Source organism: Panulirus ornatus, chromosome 58, assembly GCF_036320965.1.
Source record: "Panulirus ornatus isolate Po-2019 chromosome 58, ASM3632096v1, whole genome shotgun sequence".
Taxonomy (NCBI): Eukaryota; Metazoa; Arthropoda; class Malacostraca; order Decapoda; family Palinuridae; genus Panulirus; species Panulirus ornatus.
In genome coordinates this window covers 2790559-2809234 of record NC_092281.1, presented here as the reverse complement: position 1 = coordinate 2809234, position 18676 = coordinate 2790559, and positions in this window count along the sequence as shown.

Sequence of the window (18676 nt, the reverse complement as noted above, 5' to 3'; positions counted from 1 at the left end):
TAAATGCTCTTGCCCAATATTCACGGTTTATTAAATGCTCTTGCCCAATATTCGCGGTTTATTAAATGCTCTTGCCCAATATTCGCGGTTTATTAAATGCTCTTGCCCAATATTCGCAGTTTTAATGCGAATCTTCAATTACCATCTTCTAGAGGAAGGGGGGGGGGGGGGGGGGGGTCGTAAGAGAGCATTTATCAATAATCTGAAAGAAAAATCAACCAACTTCATATATAATTATCAAATAACATCTTTCGAGAAAAAAAAAAATGCCAAAGATATATAAAAAAATAAATGAATTTCATGGAATAACGCATTCATGCATTGCGTTAATACCCCAAAACATATTCTTTTCCCCTTCGCCTTTGTAACATTTCTTGCAACATTTTCAACAGTGAGGTTTAAATCATTTAGACCCCCTGAGAAATTGTTTGATATTGGATAACTTTTTATCCCCCCTGATCGAGAAGTAACTTTCTAAATGTACAACCTTCACTAAGAGGTGAGCTCAAGTAACGACTCATCGTAACGTATACGTAAACCGTCGTACAACGAAGTGACGGGTAGCCTGGCTGAACCAGACACACACACACACACACACACACACACACACACACACAGGCGCTATATATATATATATATATATATATATATATATATATTCCTATGAGTCCACGAGGAAAATGAAACACGAAAAGTTCCCAAGTACACTTTCGTGTAATAATCACATCATCATCAGGGGAGACACAAGAGAGAAATATAACAGTCAGTTGATATACATCGAAGAGACGAAGCTAGGAGGCCATTTGAGATAAACATGTTTACCAAATGGCGTCCTAGCTTCGTCGCCTTCTACGACACGCAGGGAATACGTGGGAAGTAGTCTTGCTCCCCTGTCCCCAGGGATTCGCATTAAAATTGCGAATATTGGGCAAGACCATTTGATAAACACTGAAGTATAGAGGCTCAAAGACGCAAGGAAGATGTTGAAGCGTGTGTGGGTGAGATGTGTGTGTGCGAGGTGTGTGGGTGAGGTATATGTGTGTGTGTGTGTGTGTGAGGTGTGTGGGTGAGGTATATGTGTGTGTGTGTGAGGTGTGAGGTGTGTGGGTGAGGTATATGTGTGTGTGTGTGTGTGAGGTGGGTGGGTGTGGGTGAGGTGTGTGTGTGTGTGTGTGTGTGTGTGTGTGAGGTGTGTGTGTGTGAGGTAGGTGGGTGTGGGTGAGGTGTGTGTGTGTGTGTGTGTGTGTGTGTGTGTGTGTGTGTGTGTCTGTGTGTCTGTGTGTGTGAGGAAGATAATATGGTAACCTTCTTGTCGAGAGCCCGACTCGCTGTGAGGCGGTGGTCTGGGCCTGGGTGGGGATGGGGGGCTGAGATGTGGTTCACTCTCGTGTATTGAAGTGAAATGTGGGCGTGTGGTGAGGTGTGGGGGAGGAGGCAGATGGCTAGAAGGGCCAGAGGAGACTGGATTCCTGGAGGAGTGCTTGTCGAAGTGAGAGAGAGAGAGAGTGTGCATAGAGTGAGCAATGGAAGAAATTTGTTGGCAGTGTGAGTTTTTTAGGTCGATAGAGTGAAGGAGTGAGAGATGGAGGTCTCTCCTTTGGCTGTGTTGTGTGTGTGTGTGTGTGTGTGTGTGTGTGGTGTGGGTGGGTGAGGTGTGGGTGAGGTGTGTGTGGGTGAGGTGTGTGTGTGTGTGTGTGTGTGTGTGTGGTGAGGTGTGTGGATGAGGTGTGTGTGTGAGTGTGTGTGTGTGTGTGTGTGTGTGTAGTGAGGTTAGGTTGGTGTGGGAATATATCCAAAACAAAATACTTTTATCCTCTGTTGTTCTCTTGATCAAGAACACAGATTGCATCATTATTTTGTCCATTGCAATGCACATCGTTGTTGTGGGGGTTGGACAGAATAGTCACTGTATTCTTCATAGCCATTCTGGCCAGAATTTCTAAGTGAAACATGTAAATCACTGAAAATGAATTAAGAAATGAAGTGATATGTGTATATATTTTTTCACACATATTCGCCATTTCCCGCTTTAGCGAGGTAATGTCAAGAACAGATGAGTGAACCTCAGAGGGAAAAAAAAAATCCTCACTTGGCTCGTGTCTCTGTTCCTTAACTTTGGAAAAGTAAATCAGGGGTAAGAAAGTAACGAAAAAACTGGTCGATGGTAGACAGTGCTGATGATTAATTAGGATTATAATGAGGACCCATAAGCCATGGGTTAAGTAAACCCCTTAATGAGGACATTAATGACCCAACGAGGCCAGTGGACTGCCGAGCATTCTGTAAACACTCATTTTCCTGTAGGCTAAAGAAAGGCCGAGTATATTCTTACATTTAATATGTAATTCTAGAAACAGCGGTACAAGTAATGTGTGGCATGCATCCTAGCAAGTGATATATTGGAGTGGACATAGCAGTGCTCGGAACTATGGAAGAGGTGGTGAGTCATAGGGTGGGCGAGGGGGCGAAGATTCTGGGAACACTGAAGAATACGTTGAGAGTGTTCGTTGTTTGGGAGGGCGAGAATGGGTATGTTTGAAGGTATAGTAGTCCAAATAATGTTATATGGATATGATGTATAGGCTATAGATGAGGTTGTGCTAAGGAGGGTAGGTGTGTTGGAAATGAAATGTTTGAAGACAATATGTGATGTGAGGTGGTTTGCTCGGGTAAGCAATGAAAGAATAAGAGAGATGTGTGGCAATAAAGAGAGTGTGGTTGACAGATCTGAAGAAGGTGTGCTGAAAAGGTTTGGACACATGGAGAGAATGAGTGAGGAAAGGTTAACAAAGAGGATTTATGTGTTAGAAATGGAGGAAACAAGAGAGGGTAGGCCAAATTGGAGGTGGAAGGATGAAGTAAAAAAAAAAATTTGAGTGATCGGGGCCTGAAAATGCAAGAGAGTGAAAGGTGTGCACGGGATAGAATGAATTGGAACGATGTGGTATAGAGGGGTCGGCGTGCCGTCAGTGGACTGAAAGGTCTGTGGCTCCTGGATGTGGATGGGGAGCTGTGGTTTCGATGCATTACACATGACAGCTTGAGACTGGATATGAGCGCAGGTGGCCATTCTTTTTCTGTTCCTTGTTGCTACCTGGCTAATGCGGGATACTCAAATGTTGTTTGCCTTAGGGAGGATAGCATAAGGAAGATACTGACTTCAGCCTCATTTGCATACATCCAGTCCCATATGTATGATGTAATGAAACATGTGCAGCTAAAGCCTAGTAGACTAGTGCGAGGTCTAACCAGTCCAGTTCATATGCCCTGGTTCAACCCATTGACAGTACTCCCTCCCCCAATCCACCATATCGATCTCTTTCATTTTATCCCATGCACGCCCTTCACCCTCTTGAATGTTCGTGCCCTGGTATCCCAGAGCGTCTTTCACTTTATCATTCCAGACCCTCCTCGGTCTCCCCCGACTTCCTCCATTTCGCTTTCTCGAACCATTTTAACACATCCAGGGTCAACTTTTCCAATCGGACACCGCTTGCTACTTTTCCCCTTCTATTGCGCTAATTCCTTACAGTATAAACCTGTCTCACATCACGTACTGTCCTCAAGCAGTTCATTCCCATTATAACCATCCTTTGCCTCTCCTCGCTGTTCCAGGCTCAAAGTCAGTCACAACCCACACTATCGAGACTGCTCTGCCCCTATATAAACACACCTGCCTTTTGCCCCCCCCCCAACAGATATTGACCTCCTTTTCCCCACACTCTCCTTGATGCGCCCAAGATCTTACAACCCCTTTCTCCCTCCCTACGCCTCATCTTAGCCACAATGTTCCGTCCCTCAACCACGCACCTAAACCACTCCATATCCTTTAGGTCCTTTCCCATTCAGACCTGTGATGAAACATTCGCGTGTCACCATCTCTTTCCGCACCTCATTACCTTACCTTTGTTCACCTTTTGCTCTGAACTCTCTCTCCTTTCGCTCTCACTCCCAAACTCTTTCTCTCTTGCCCCGGCTCTTAAGAGATCGTCTTTGGAGTCTGTCACCAGAGCCGTGTTATCTGCAAACAGCAGCTGGCTCACCTTACTATTAGCCACCTCTCCCAGCACCCCTTACCATCAGCAACCCTTCTCCCCATGGCACCACTTTATCAATCATCTATTTCTTTGTTTTGTTCGCTGGTTTGAAGTTTTACTTGTTAATTGAGTAAAAAGAATCTTCAGAGTACAATTGAGTGAAAACTAGCTTCGAAAACGGGGGGAGAATAACTTGCTTATCAAGTAACTGCATTACCACTCCCTTCCAATGAGGATCAGTGACAGTGTAGGGTCAAGTATAAGTGTTATTTAACCTAACTTAACCTAACCTAACCTAGGCCGGCTGAGGTCTGGTGTCATATGCTCTCTTCTACTCATTGAAGTGGGCAAAGGACTGACACAGAAGGCAGGAGCGCCTCAATGAAACCTGCATGAAAAGTATCCACATCCAAGCGACATGGGCCACGAACTCTTTGGTCCACTGTCCCTCCTCCTCACTTGCTAGACACCTGGGCGAGCAAGTGCTCCAACAAGGCATAGTGTGGAACTGAGCAAAAAGCAAACACATACTGTGGACATGAAACTACTGAATTGATCGTTGATTTTTGTGAACTTGATTGAAGGTAGATTTCAACTTGCCTTCTTCTGCTCTCTCAACCTCGCTTGTTTTATATCCACACATCTCTCTTACCCTTTCCTTACTTCCTCGATCGAACCATCTTTGGTAGGGATGATGAAGGAGGTGAGTTATACCAGCGAGTCTTTCGCTGTGTTTGAGATTTCTTTCGTCCCCCGATGATCTGCACCTGTTGATTGGTCGTTTGGGCTCCCTTAACTTCCAGGGTCATTAAGGCCCGTCATCAAGGTCTAATCACCAATAATTAAACATATATATGAACTTCTGTTTCGGGTATTCAAGATGGTTCAAAACACCAACTTCGTTGAGGATAATGCAAAGACCAATTGACCAATAGACTAATTGCTTGTTTGGCCCATCTAAATCACCAGCGGACGAGTGGTTATGTTCGCTTAATGAGCGAGCAAACGAAAATGACTGAGAATACAGCTGCATCTGTCTGCTTGACTTTGAGGTTAATTAGTGTCACGTAGAAGTTAAAAGAAGAAAACGTGAGCTTGGATGGGTAATTACCAAATGGGTCACAACCAATTAACCAGAGCAGGTAGATAGATAGATAGATAGATAGATTAATGAATAGATAAATATACTAATAGATAAATAGAAAAATATAGATAGAGATAGATAGATAGAAGAGAGAGAGAGAGAGAGAGAGAGAGAGAGAGAGAGAGAGAGAGAGAGAGAGAGTGTTTGCTCTGGTCTGACACGTCAATAGGTTATGGGAATGAGATGTGAACGTAATGAATTCGATCACCTTCGTCCTGATCCCTGGATAACAACATCAGGGAAGGTAGAATGTCGTTATCTTGCACACAACGTCACCTTCCTCACCTTCATCACCTTCATCTTCACCTTCCTCACCTTCATCACCTTCATCTTCACCTTCTTCACCTTCATCACCTTCATCTTCACCTTCCTCACCTTCATCTTCACCTTCCTCATCTTTATCGCCTTCGTCACCTTCGTCACCATGTTCATCACCTTCGTCACCTTCCTCACCTTCATCTTCACCTTCCTCACCTTCATCTTCACCTTCCTCACCTTCATCTTCACCTTCCTCATCTTTATCGCCTTCGTCACCTTCGTCACCATGTTCATCACCTACGTCACCTTCCTCACCTTCATCTTCACCTTCGTCACCTTCCTCACCTTCATCTTCACCTTCCTCACCTTTATCACCTTCGTCACTCTCTTCACCCCAACATTCTCTCTTTTTTCTGAGAACCCATACAAATCTTCACCTTAGCCTCCACAAGATAATGATCAGACATCCCTCCAGTTGCACCTCTCAGCACATTAACATCCAAAAGTCTCTCTTTCGCGCGCCTGTCAATTAACACGTAATCCAATAACGCTCTCTGGCCATCTCTCCTACTTACGTAAGTATACTTATGTATATCTCGCTTTTTAAACCAGGTATTCCCAATCACCAGTCCTTTTTCAGCACATAAATCTACAAGCTCTTCACCATTTCCATTTACAACACTGAACACCCAATGTATACCAATTATTCCCTCAACTGCCACATTACTCACCTTTGCATTTAAATCACCCATCACTATAACCCAGAATTGTGCATCAAAACCACTAACACACTCATTCAGCTGCTCCCGAAACACTTGCCTCTCACGATCTTTCTTCTCATGCCCAGGTGCATATGCACCAATAATCACCCATCTCTCTCCATCAACTTTCAGTTTTACCCATATTAATATAGAATTTACTTTCTTACATTCTATCACATTCTCCCACAACTCCTGTGTTAGGAGTAGTGCTACTCCTTCCCTTGCTCTTGTCCTCTCACTAACCCCTGACTTTACTCCCCAGACATTCCCAAACCACACACACACACAGACATATACATATATACACATGCACATAATTCATACTGTCTGCCTTTATTCATTCCCATCGTCACCCCGCCACACATGAAATAACAACCCCCTCCCCCCAAATGTGCGCGAGGTAGCGCTAAGAAAAGATAACAAAGGCCACTTTCGTTCACATTCAGTCTCTAGCTGTCATGTAATAATGCACCGAAACCACATTTCCCCTTCCACATCCAGGCCCCACAGAACTTTCCATGGTTTACCCCAGACGCTTCACATACCCTGGTTCAATCCATTGACAGCACGTCGACCCCGGTATACCACATCGTTCCAATTCACTATATTCCTTGCACGCCTTGCTCCCTCCTGCATGTTCAGGCCCCGATCACTCAAAATCTTTTTCACTCCATCTTTCCACCTCCAGTTTGGCCTCCCACTTCTCCTCGTTCCCTCCACCTCAGACACATATATCCTCTTGGTCAATCTTTCTTCACTCATTCTCTCCATGTGACCAAACCATTTCAAAACACCCTCTTCTACTCTCTCAACCACACTGTTTTTATTACCACACATCTTTCTTACCCTATTATTACTTACTCCATCAAACCACCTCACACCACATATTGTCCTCAAACATCTCATTTCCAGCACATCCACCCTCCTGCGCACAACTCTATCCATAGGCCACGCCTCGCAACTATATAACATTGTTGGAACCACTATTCCTTCAAACATACCCAATTTTGCTTTCCGAGATAATGTTCTCGACTTCCACACATTCTTCAACGCTCCCAGAACTTTGGCCCCCTCCCCCACCCTATGATTCACTTCCGCTTCCATGGTTCCATCCGCTGCCAAATCCATTCCCAGATATCTAAAATACTTCACTTCCTCCAGTTATTCTCCTTGTCCCTCAACCCTACTGTACCTAATAACCTTGCTCTTATTGACATTTACTCTCAGGTTTCTTCCTTCACACACTTTACCAAACTCAGTCACCAGCTTCTGCAGTTTCTCACATGAATCAGCCACCAGCGCTGTATCATCAGCGAACAACAACTGACTCACTTCCCAAGCTCTCTCATCCACAACAGACTTCATACTTGCCCCTCTTTCCAAAACTCTTGCATTTACCTCCCTAACACTCCACCCATAAACAAATTAAACAACCATGGAGACATCACACACCCCTGCCGCAAACCTACATTCACATTTTAAACTATCCGTCATTTCCCGCATTAGCGAGGTAGCGTTAAGAACAGAGGACTGGGCCTTTGTGGAATATCCTCACCTGGCCCCCCTCTGTTCCTTCTTTTGGAAAATTAAAAAAAAGAAAAAAAAAATGAGAGGGGAGGATTTCCAGCCTCCCGCTCCCTCCCCTTTTAGTCGCCTTTTACGACACGCAGGGAATACGTGGGAAGTATTCTTTCTCCCCTATCCCCAGGGATATATATATATATATATATATATATATATATATATATATATATATATATATATATATATATATATATCTTTTTTTTCTTTTAAACTATTCGCCATTTCCCGCATTAGCGAGGTAGCGTTAAGAACAGATGACTGGGCCTTTGAGGGACTACCCTCACCTGGCCCAATTCTCTGTTCCTTCTTTTGGAAAATTAAAAAAAAAACGAGAAAGGAGGATTTCCAGCCCCCCGCTCCCTCCCCTTTTAGTCGCCTTCTACGACACGCAGGGAATACGTGGGAAGTATTCTTGCTCCCCTATCCCCAGGGATAATATATATATATATATATATATATATATATATATATATATATATATATAATGCTATTGAGAAGGTGAAAGTTTCCAAGTTGCCCAGAAGATACCGAGGAAGTTTCTTATCCAGAACTTCACCTCCCTGGATAATTTGACCAATTAAAACTTCTTTTTTACTTTTCCTCTCTTTTTTTGAGTCTAAGTGGAGATAAGTTTTGAGTGAGTGCGGAGCTTCGAGATGATAAGTAGTTTGCTGTCTATCCCCTGCTGGTAACTGCTTGGTGCTTGGATTCCCCTTTGAGCACGACGGTACGACCCTTTGAGCACGACGGTACGACCCTTGAACTCGATACGTCCTTTGAGCACGAGGGTACGACCCTTTGAGCACGAGGGTACGACCCTTTGAGCACGACGGTACGACCCCTTGAGCATGACGGTACGACCCTTTGAGCACGACGGTAAGACTCTTTGAGCACGACGGTAAGACTCTTTGAGCACGACGGTACGACCCTTTGAGCACCACGATACTACCCTTTAAGCTCGACGGTACGACCCTTTGAGCACGACGGTACGACTCTTTGAGCACGATGGTACGACCCTTGAGCACGATGGTACGACTTTTGAGCACGACGTTACAACCCTTGACCACGACGATACGACCCTCGAACACGACGGTACGACCCTTGAGCACGACGGTACGACCTTTGAGCACGGCGGTACTTGAGCAGAACGTTACGACCCTTTGAGCACGACAGTACGACCCTTGAGCACGAGTGTACGACCCCTCTAACAAGACACAACGACTCTCAGATATAGTGTCGTGACCTATGTACGACCTGACCTTTCTTTTTTGCGCAAAAATCTTGAAATGTCTTTCCCAACCTAGTCAAGTTAAGTGACTTTCTATATAGGTCAAATCGGTCTACCATAGTGACCTCCCTATCTATCTGACCCCTTGACCCTTTCAGATGGCTCGTCCAGCTGGCTCTCAAGGCTGACGCAACCATCTGTCTCTCTCTCTCTCTCTCTCTCTCTCTCTCTCTCTCTCTCTCTCTCTCTCTCTTTCTCTCCGTTAGGGAACATTCTCTCTCTCTCTCTCTCTCTCTCTCTCTCTCTCTCTCTCTCTCTCTCTCTCTCTCTCTCTCTCTCTCTTTTCATGACTGACTCTCCCCAAGAAACTCTCCCTCTTACCTGACTCTCGCAAGAGACTCTCCCAAGAGACTCACTCTCATCTGACTCTCCCAAAGAGACTCTCCCTCTCTCCTGACTCTCCCAAGAGACTCACTCTCATCTGACTCTCCCAAAGAGACTCTCCCTCTCATCTGACTCTCCCCGGCGCTGGGGAGGAGAGTCGCCTCATCTCTCCCCCCCTCTCCCTCTCTCATTTCCTCTTCGTTGTGGTCATTTCCCTCGCTCCTGCTGGAGGGTATGGACCAGCAGGGCGCAAACGAGGTAGTTGATATGTACCCTTGGGGTAGTGAGGCTCCTCCCTGTGCCCCCCCCCCCCCCCCCCCCCCCCCCTGGGAAAGAAATGAATAGAAACACACACACACACACACACACACACACACACACACACATCATGCAATTTCCTTGGCCACGTCCAGGCCGCACAGACCTTTCCATGGTTCAGTCCATTGACAGCACGTCGACCCCGGTATACCACGTCGTTCCATTTCACTCTTTTCCTTGCAGGTCTCTCACCCTCTTGCATGCTCAGGCCTCGATCGCTCAAAAATCTTCTTCACTCCATCCTTCCACCTCTAATTTGGAGGGAACAACAAGAACGAGCAGTCCAAATTGGAGTTGGAAGGATAGAGTGGAAAAAACTTAAACAATCGGGGCCAGAACATTCAGGAATGTGAAAGGCGTGGACGGAATAGAGGGAATTGGAACGATATGGTACACCGGGGTCGACGTGGTGGCAATGGACTGAACCAGGGCATGTGAAGCGTCTGGGGTAAACCATGGAATGGTCTGTGTGGCTTGGATGTGGATATATATATTTTGTGTGATCGGGGCCTGAACATGCAGGAGGGTGAAAGGAGGGCAAGGAATAGAGTGAATTGGAGCGATGTGGTATACCGGGGTTGACGTGCTGTCAGTGGATTGAATCAAGGCATGTGAAGCGTCTGGGGTAAACCATGGAAAGCTGTGTAGGTATGTATATTTGCGTGTGTGGACGTATGTATATACATGTGTATGGGGGGGGTTGGGCCATTTCTTTCCTCTGTTTCCTTGCGCTACCTCGCAAACGCGGGAGACAGCGACAAAGTATAATAAAAAAATATATATATATATATATATATATATATATATATATATATATATATATATATATATATATATATATATATATATATTATATTATATTATATTTTGTAGCTGTCTCCCGCGTTAGCGAGGTAGCGCAAGGGAACAGACGAAAGAATGGCCCAACCCACCCATATGCACATGTATACACATAAACGCCCACATACGCACATATACATACCTATACATTTCAATGTATACACACATATACACACACAAACATATACATATGTACGCATGTACATATTCATACACGCTGCCTTCATCCATTTCCGTCGCCACCCAGCCACACATGAAATGGCACCCCCATTCCCCCGCGTGCGCACAAGGTAACGCTAGTAAAAGACAACAAAGGCCACATTCGTTCACACTCAGTCTCTAGCTGTCTTGTATAATGCACCGAAGCCACAGCTCCCTTCCTACATCCAGACCCCACAAAGCTTTCCATGCTTTACCCTAGATGCTTCACATGCCCTGGTTCAATCCATTGACAGTAGGTCGACCCCGGTATACCACATCGTTCCATTTCATTCTATTCCTTGCACGTCTTTCACCCTCCTGTACGTTCAGGGCCCGATCACTCGAAATCTTTTTCGCTCTATCCTTCCACCTCCAATTTGGTCTCCCACTTCTCCTCGTTCCCTCCACCTCTGTCACATATATCCTCTTTGTCAATCTTTTCTCACTCATTCTCTCCATGTGACCAAACCATTTCAAAACACCCTCTTCTGGTCTCTCAACCACACTCTTTTTATTACCACACATCTCTCTTACCCTTTCATTACTTCCTCGATCAAACCACCTCACACCACATATTGTCCTCAAACATCTCATTTCCAGCACATCCACCCTCCTCCACACAACCCTATCTATAGCCCATGCCTCGCAACCATATAACATTGTTGGAACTACTACTCCTTCAAACATACCCATTTTTGCTCTCCGAGATAACGTTCTCGCCTTCAACGCATTCTTCAGCTCTCCCAGAACCTTCGCCCCCTCCCCCTCCCTGTGACTCACTTCCGCTTCCATGGTTGCATCCGCTGCCAAATCCACTCCCAGATATCTAAAACACTTCACTTCCTCCAGTTTTTCTCCATTTAAACTTACCTCTCAATTCACTTGTCCCTCAACCCTACTGAACCTAATAACCCTGCTCTTATTCACATTTACTCTCAGCTTTCTTCTTTCACACACTATACCAAACTCAATACCAACTTCTGCAGTTTCTCACCCGAATCAGCCACCAGCGCTGTATCCTCAGCGAACAACAACTGACGCACTTCCAAAGCCTTCTCATCGACAACAGACTGCATACTTGCCCCTCTCTCCAAAGCTCTTGCATTCACCTCCCTAACAACCCCATCCATAAACAAAATGAACTACCATGGAGACATCACGCACCCCTGCCACTAACCGATATTCACTGGGAACCAATCACTTTCCTCTCTTCCTACTCGTACACATGCCTTACAGCCTCGATAAAAACTTTCCACTGCTTCTAGCAATTTACCTCCCACACCATATACTCTTAATACCTTCCACAGAGCATCTCTATCAACTCTTATCATATGCCTTCTCCAGATCCATAAATGCTACATACAAATCCTTTTGTTTTTCTAGGTATTTCTCACATATATTCTTCAAAGCAAACACCTGATCCACACAACCTCTACCACTTCTGAAACCACACTGCTCTTCTCCAATCTGATGCTGTGTACATGCATTCACCCTCTCAATCAATACTCTCCCATATAATTTCCCAGGAATACTCAACAAACTTATACCACTGTAATTTGAACATTTAACTTTATCCCCTTTACCTTTGTATAATGGCTGTATGCAAACATTCCGCCAATCCTCAGGCACTTCACCATGAACCAATTATTCATTGAATATCCTCACCATCCAATCAAGAACCCAGTCACCCTTTTTTATACATTCCACAGCAATACCATCCAAACCCGCCGCCTTTCCGGCTTTCATCTTCCGCAAAGCTTTCACTACCTCTTCTCTGTTTACCAAATTATTCTCCCTAACCCTCTCACTTCGCACACCACCTCGACCAAAACACCCTATATCTGCCACTCTATCATCAAACACATTCAACAAACCTTCAAAATACTCACTCCATCTCCTTCTCACATCACCACTACTACTTGTTAATATCTCCCCATTTGCCCCATTCACCGATACACACACACACACATACACACACACACATATATATAAAATGTGTGTGTGTGTGTGTGTGTGTGTGTGTGTGAACTGGGATGGTGATTAAACACACACACACACCGTCATGATATTGGCTTTCGGTTCTCGGTCTTATACGTGAGGAATGATCTTTAATATCGAGGTTGCTGAAGGAAATGAAGATGATGAAGATGATGGCGCCAACATATTTCATGAGAGAATATGAGTGTGAGAGACGATGTTGTGTGTGTGTGTGTGTGGATACACCGACTCATAACCTGGATAGGTTGGGTATGAACTTCGGGGGTCACCAAATGAGATATTGTCCATATTACGTTTTCTTCTGACTCTCGTGAACCCAGGGGTGATTTTCTCTCTCCCTCCCTCAAGTTTATCCCTGCGATGAACTTGGAATCAGACGAGGAATTATAGTATTTCTGTCTCCAATATTCCTCTTTGTTTATTTACATGTGACGTCACGGGCTACGAAATGCCTCCCCCCCCCTCCTCCTTACCTAAGGTCATCTCATTAACCTAAGACAGGTGGGTGCCCAGTTCATCGAACTCGACCCCTATGGATGATGGACCGACTACCACTACCGATTGGGGTTCGAACCTGTGCTGGTTCGACCCCAGGCGGAGTCGTAAGTTAAGGTCACTAGGTTTACGTCGTAGATTTGTACGTGTTAGTTTGTCCATGTTATTAAAGGTAGGCTACAGATGTCTACCTCAAGGTCGGGCATTACGAGAGAGAGAGAGAGGTTGAGACCCATCGCCCGTTTTCCATACGATGACACGTCCGCATAATAAAGGAGGGGGAATTTTTAGGAGCTGGTGTGTGCATACGATCTTAAAATCAACCTTAACACCTTCAGGTGTTAAGGTTATTTTAGGATCCTGGAGGATATAGTAACTTGATATTGTCTGCCTTAGTAATGTGACCCTTGCAGTCGACTGGCTTAAGGGCCAGACAGCCATCCAAACTTAACCATGGAAGGAAAGAAGTGGAAGTCTGTCTGTTGCCCTAAATGAAGGGGTAACTCTGGAAGGGCTTCTGTTGCCCTAAATAAAGGGGTAAATCTGGGAGGGCTGTCTGTTGCCCTACGCCCAGGGGTAACTCTGGGAGGTCTTTCTGTTGCCCTAAATGAGGGGTATGTGTGGGAGATCATGTCTGTTGCGCTACGTGAGGGGTAACTGTGAGAAGTCTTTCTGTTGCCCTAAATGAAGGGGTAAATCTGGGAGGGCTTTCTGTTGCGCTACGTGAGGGGTAAGTGTAGATCATGTCTGTTGCCCTAAATGAGGGGGTAACTCTCGAAGTCCTGTCTGTTGCCCCAAGCCAGGAGTAACTTCAGAAGATCATGTCTGTTGTCCTGAAGTCGTCCCTCCCTTTGAGCTGGTTTGATGTTTCCACAAAGTTAACAAAGTGTTAAACATTATCTTTGAATTAACATTAATGTCTATCACGTGGAGTTTCAAGAGCTAACTATCCTCTGTATTGTAATGACTGAAACTTGGCCAACTCCGAAGTGCAATTATAAACATTTTTTATCTAAACTGATGTATGAATATATATGTTTCATTATTATACTCTAGCTCTGTTTCCCGCGTCAGCGAGGAAGCGCCAGGATACAGACGAAGAATGGCCCATTCAGTCATATACACTTATTTATACATAAATGCCCATACATGCACATACACGTACATACACATATATCAACATATACATACATATACATATCAACATATGTATACATACACATAGACGTATACATATAGACACATGTACATTTCATACTTGCTTGCCTTCATCCATTCTAGTCGCTACCCCGCCGCAAAGGAAATATTTTCGTATGATTCTTCACTGAGCACAGCGTATTTTGCTTGGATGTTTTTATTTCTCATCTTTGATCGTATCCTGACGATCGACTTTCCATAATTTTTCATCTTCGATCGGTATCCTAACGATCGACATTTCATAATTTTTCATCTTTGATCAGTATTCTTACGATCGATTTTTCATTATTTTTCATATTTGATCGTTATTCTTACCATAGATTTCTCGTGTAAGAACGAAAGCTACTGACTCTTAATGAGATGCATCATCTCATAATGGAACCAAATTACGTACAGAAGGAACAGACTGAAGATGAACGAAGCTTTGACGAAAAATGGACCCCAACTGAAACAAGGAGGTTGTACAGAGGTTCCCTAGAGTTACAGGAAGGTGTCTACCTTTCCCGGACGTGAGAGAACTTCTTGCTTCGAAGGAGTCCATCCTGTCCCTGCTGCTGAATGTAGCGCAGCTTAAGTGATGGAGGAACGTCTGGGAAATGGACCCTAACGGGATGAGGTTTTGGGGCAATTATATATGTATATGTTCCTTCTAATTCCATGGGGAAATGAAAAACGATCATTCCCAAGTGCACTTTCGTGTAATAATCACATCATCAGGGGAGACACAAGAAGGAAATATAACAGTCAGTTGATATATACAAGCCGCACACACCCACACACACCTCCACCAAGAGCGCACCCAAACCCTCCCCTCATTCTTACACACACACACACACACACACACACACACACACACACACACACACACACACCAAGAGCGCACCCAAACCCCTCCCTCATTTTCTCTTTCGTCAGGTCTTCCATCTAACAACCTCTTCACTCTTCCCTTCCCAAGCATTCAGAAACGTCTCATCTCTTCCCCAACACGCAACGCCTCCTACCTACAGGTGTGTGTGTGTGTGTGTGTGTGTGTGTGTGTGTGAGGCAAGTGGTACTGGAGTATGAGGGTGTGTGAGGAGACGGGAAATACACAAAAAAGCTGTGTGATGACGGATGGAGGAAGGAATGAGGTGGAAGTGAGGTTGGAGGAGAAGGAGATCATCAAGATGAAGAGAGAGAGAGAGAGAGAGAGAGAGAGAGAGAGAGAGAGAGAGAGAGAGAGAGAGAGAGAGAGAGAGGATGACGATGGAATAGGTTGATGGACGTGAGAATAAAGAAGATATTAAGAAAGGAAATGGAAAGAAGAGGGATGATAGGCGTATCAGATGGAGGAGGAAGAGGTGAGGGGAGAGATGATGATAGCAAGGGATGGAGGGAGATATGAGAGTGAGGAGAGGGGCAAAGAGAGAGAGAGAGAGAGAGAGAGAGAGAGAGAGAGAGAGAGAGAGAGAGAGAGAGAGAGAGAGAGGACAGAGAGAGAGATAGTGAGGGGAGGGCTGAGAGATAGTGAGGAGAGGGCTGAGAGATAGAGGAGGGCTGAGAGATAGGGAGGAGAGGTCAGAGAGATAGTGAGGAGAAGACAGAGAGAGAGATGGTGAGGGAAGGGCTGAGAGATAGTGAGGGGAGGGCTGAGACATAGTGAGGAGAGGGCTGAGAGATAGTGAGGAGAGGAGAGGGAGATAGTGAGGAGAGGAGAGGGAGATAGTGAGGAGAGGAGAGGGAGATAGTGAGGAGAGGAGAGGGATATAGTGAGGAGAGGGTTGAGAGATAGTGAGGAGAGGGCTGAGAGATAGCGAGGAGAAGGCTGAGAGATAGTGAGGAGAGGGAGATAGTGAGGAGAGGAGAGGGAGATAGTGAGGAGAGGAGAGGGAGATAGTGAGGAGAGGGTAGAGAGATAGTGAGGAGAGGAGAGGAAGATAGTGAGGAGAGGGCTGAGAGATAGTGAGGGGAGGGCTGAGAGATAGTGAGCAGAGGACAGAGGGAGATAGTGAGGAGAAGACAGAGAGAGAGATAGTGAGGGGAGGGCTGAGAGATAGCGAGGACAGAGCAGCGAGATATATGATGACGTAAATCATCAACTCAGACCATGTTGGGTTTGTGGATTTATAATGTAAATATTCAATCAATCTCTCATGTTAAGGATCGCTTTTTGTGTTTGTTTTAGTTTGTTTGTTTGTGAAGGTGTCTTTGCCTGTGAGCATCTCTGGTCAGGTAAGTGTGTGTGTGTGTGTGTGTGTGTGTGTGTGTGTGTGTGCGTGTGTGTGTGTGTGTGTGTGTGGTCACAATTTGTATATTAAGAGGAGGGAGTTTTGCACTAGTGGTTTTATGCAAATTCTACGTCAGTTGCACCTCTCTGACCCGTTACAATATATATATATATATATATATATATATATATATATATATATATATATATATATATATATATATATATATATAACTGAAAGTTGATGGAGAGAGATGGGTGATTATTGGTGCATATGCACCTGGGCATGAGAAAAAAGATCATGAGAGGCAAGTGTTTTGGGAGCAGCTGAATGAGTGTGTTAGTGGTTTTGATGCACGAGACCGGGTTATAGTGATGGGTGATTTGAATGCAAAGGTGAGTAATGTGGCAGTTGAGGGAATAATTGGTGTACATGGGGTGTTCAGTGTTGTAAATGGAAATGGTGAAGAGCTTGTAGATTTATGTGCTGAAAAAGAACTGGTGATTGGGAATACCTGGTTTAAAAAGCGAGATATACATAAGTATACTTATGTAAGTAGGAGAGATGGCCAGAGAGCGTTATTGGATTACGTGTTAAGTGACAGGCGCGCGAAAGAGAGACTTTTGGATGTTAATGTGCTGAGAGGTGCAACTGGAGGGATGTCTGATCATTATCTTGTGGAGGCTAAGGTGAAGATTTGTATGGGTTTTCAGAAAAGAAGAGCGAATGTTGGGGTGAAGAGGGTGGTGAGAGTAAGTGAGCTTGGGAAGGAGACTTGTGTGAGGAAGTACCAGGAGAGACTGAGTACAGAATGGAAAAAGGTGAGAACAATGGAAGTAAGGGGAGTGGGGGAGGAATGGGATGTATTTAGGGAATCAGTGATGGATTGCGCAAAAGATGCTTGTGGCATGAGAGGAATGGGAGGTGGGTTGATTAGAAAGGGTAGTGAGTGGTGGGATGAAGAAGTAAGATTATTAGTGAAAGAGAAGAGAGAGGCATTTGGACGATTTTTGCAGGGAAAAAATGCAACTGAGTGGGAGATGTATAAAAGAAAGAGACAGGAGGTCAAGAGAAAGGTGCAAGAGGTGAAAAATAGGGCAAATGAGAGTTGGGGTGAGAGAGTATCATTAAATTTTAGGGAGAATAAAAAGATGTTCTGGAAGGAGGTAAATAAAGTGCGTAAGACAAGGAAGCAAATGGGAACTTCAGTGAAGGGCGCAAATGGGGGGGGGGGGGGGGTGATAAAAAGTAGTGGTGATGTGAGAAGGAGATGGAGTGAGTATTTTGAAGGTTTGTTGAATGTGTTTGATGATAGAGTGGCAGATATAGGGTGTTTTGGTCGAGGTGGTGTGCAAAGTAAGAGGGTTAGGGAAAATGATTTGGTAAACAGAGAAGAGGTAGTAAAAGCTTTGCGGAAGATGAAAGCCGGCAAGGCAGCAGGTTTGGATGGTATTGCAGTGGAATTTATTAAAAAAGGGGGTGACTGTATTGTTGACTGGTTGGTATGGTTATTTAATGTATGTATGACTCATGGTGAGGTACCTGAGGATTGGCGGAATGCGTGCATAGTGCCATTGTACAAAGGCAAAGGGGATAAGAGTGAGTGCTCAAATTACAGAGGTATAAGTTTGTTGAGTATTCCTGGTAAATTATATGGGAGGGTATTGATTGAGAGGGTGAAGGCATGTACAGAGCATCAGATTGGGGAAGAGCAGTATGGTTTCAGAAGTGGTAGAGGATGTGTGGATCAGATGTTTGCTTTGAAGAATGTATGTGAGAAATACTTAGAAAAGCAAATGGATTTGTATGTAGCATTTATGGATCTGGAGAAGGCATATGATAGAGTTGATAGAGATGCTCTGTGAAAGGTATTAAGAATATATGGTGTGGGAGGCAAGTTGTTAGAAGCAGTGAAAAGTTTTTATCGAGGATGTAAGGCATGTGTACGTGTAGGAAGAGAGGAAAGTGATTGGTTCTCAGTGAATGTAGGTTTGCGGCAGGGGTGTGTGATGTCTCCATGGTTG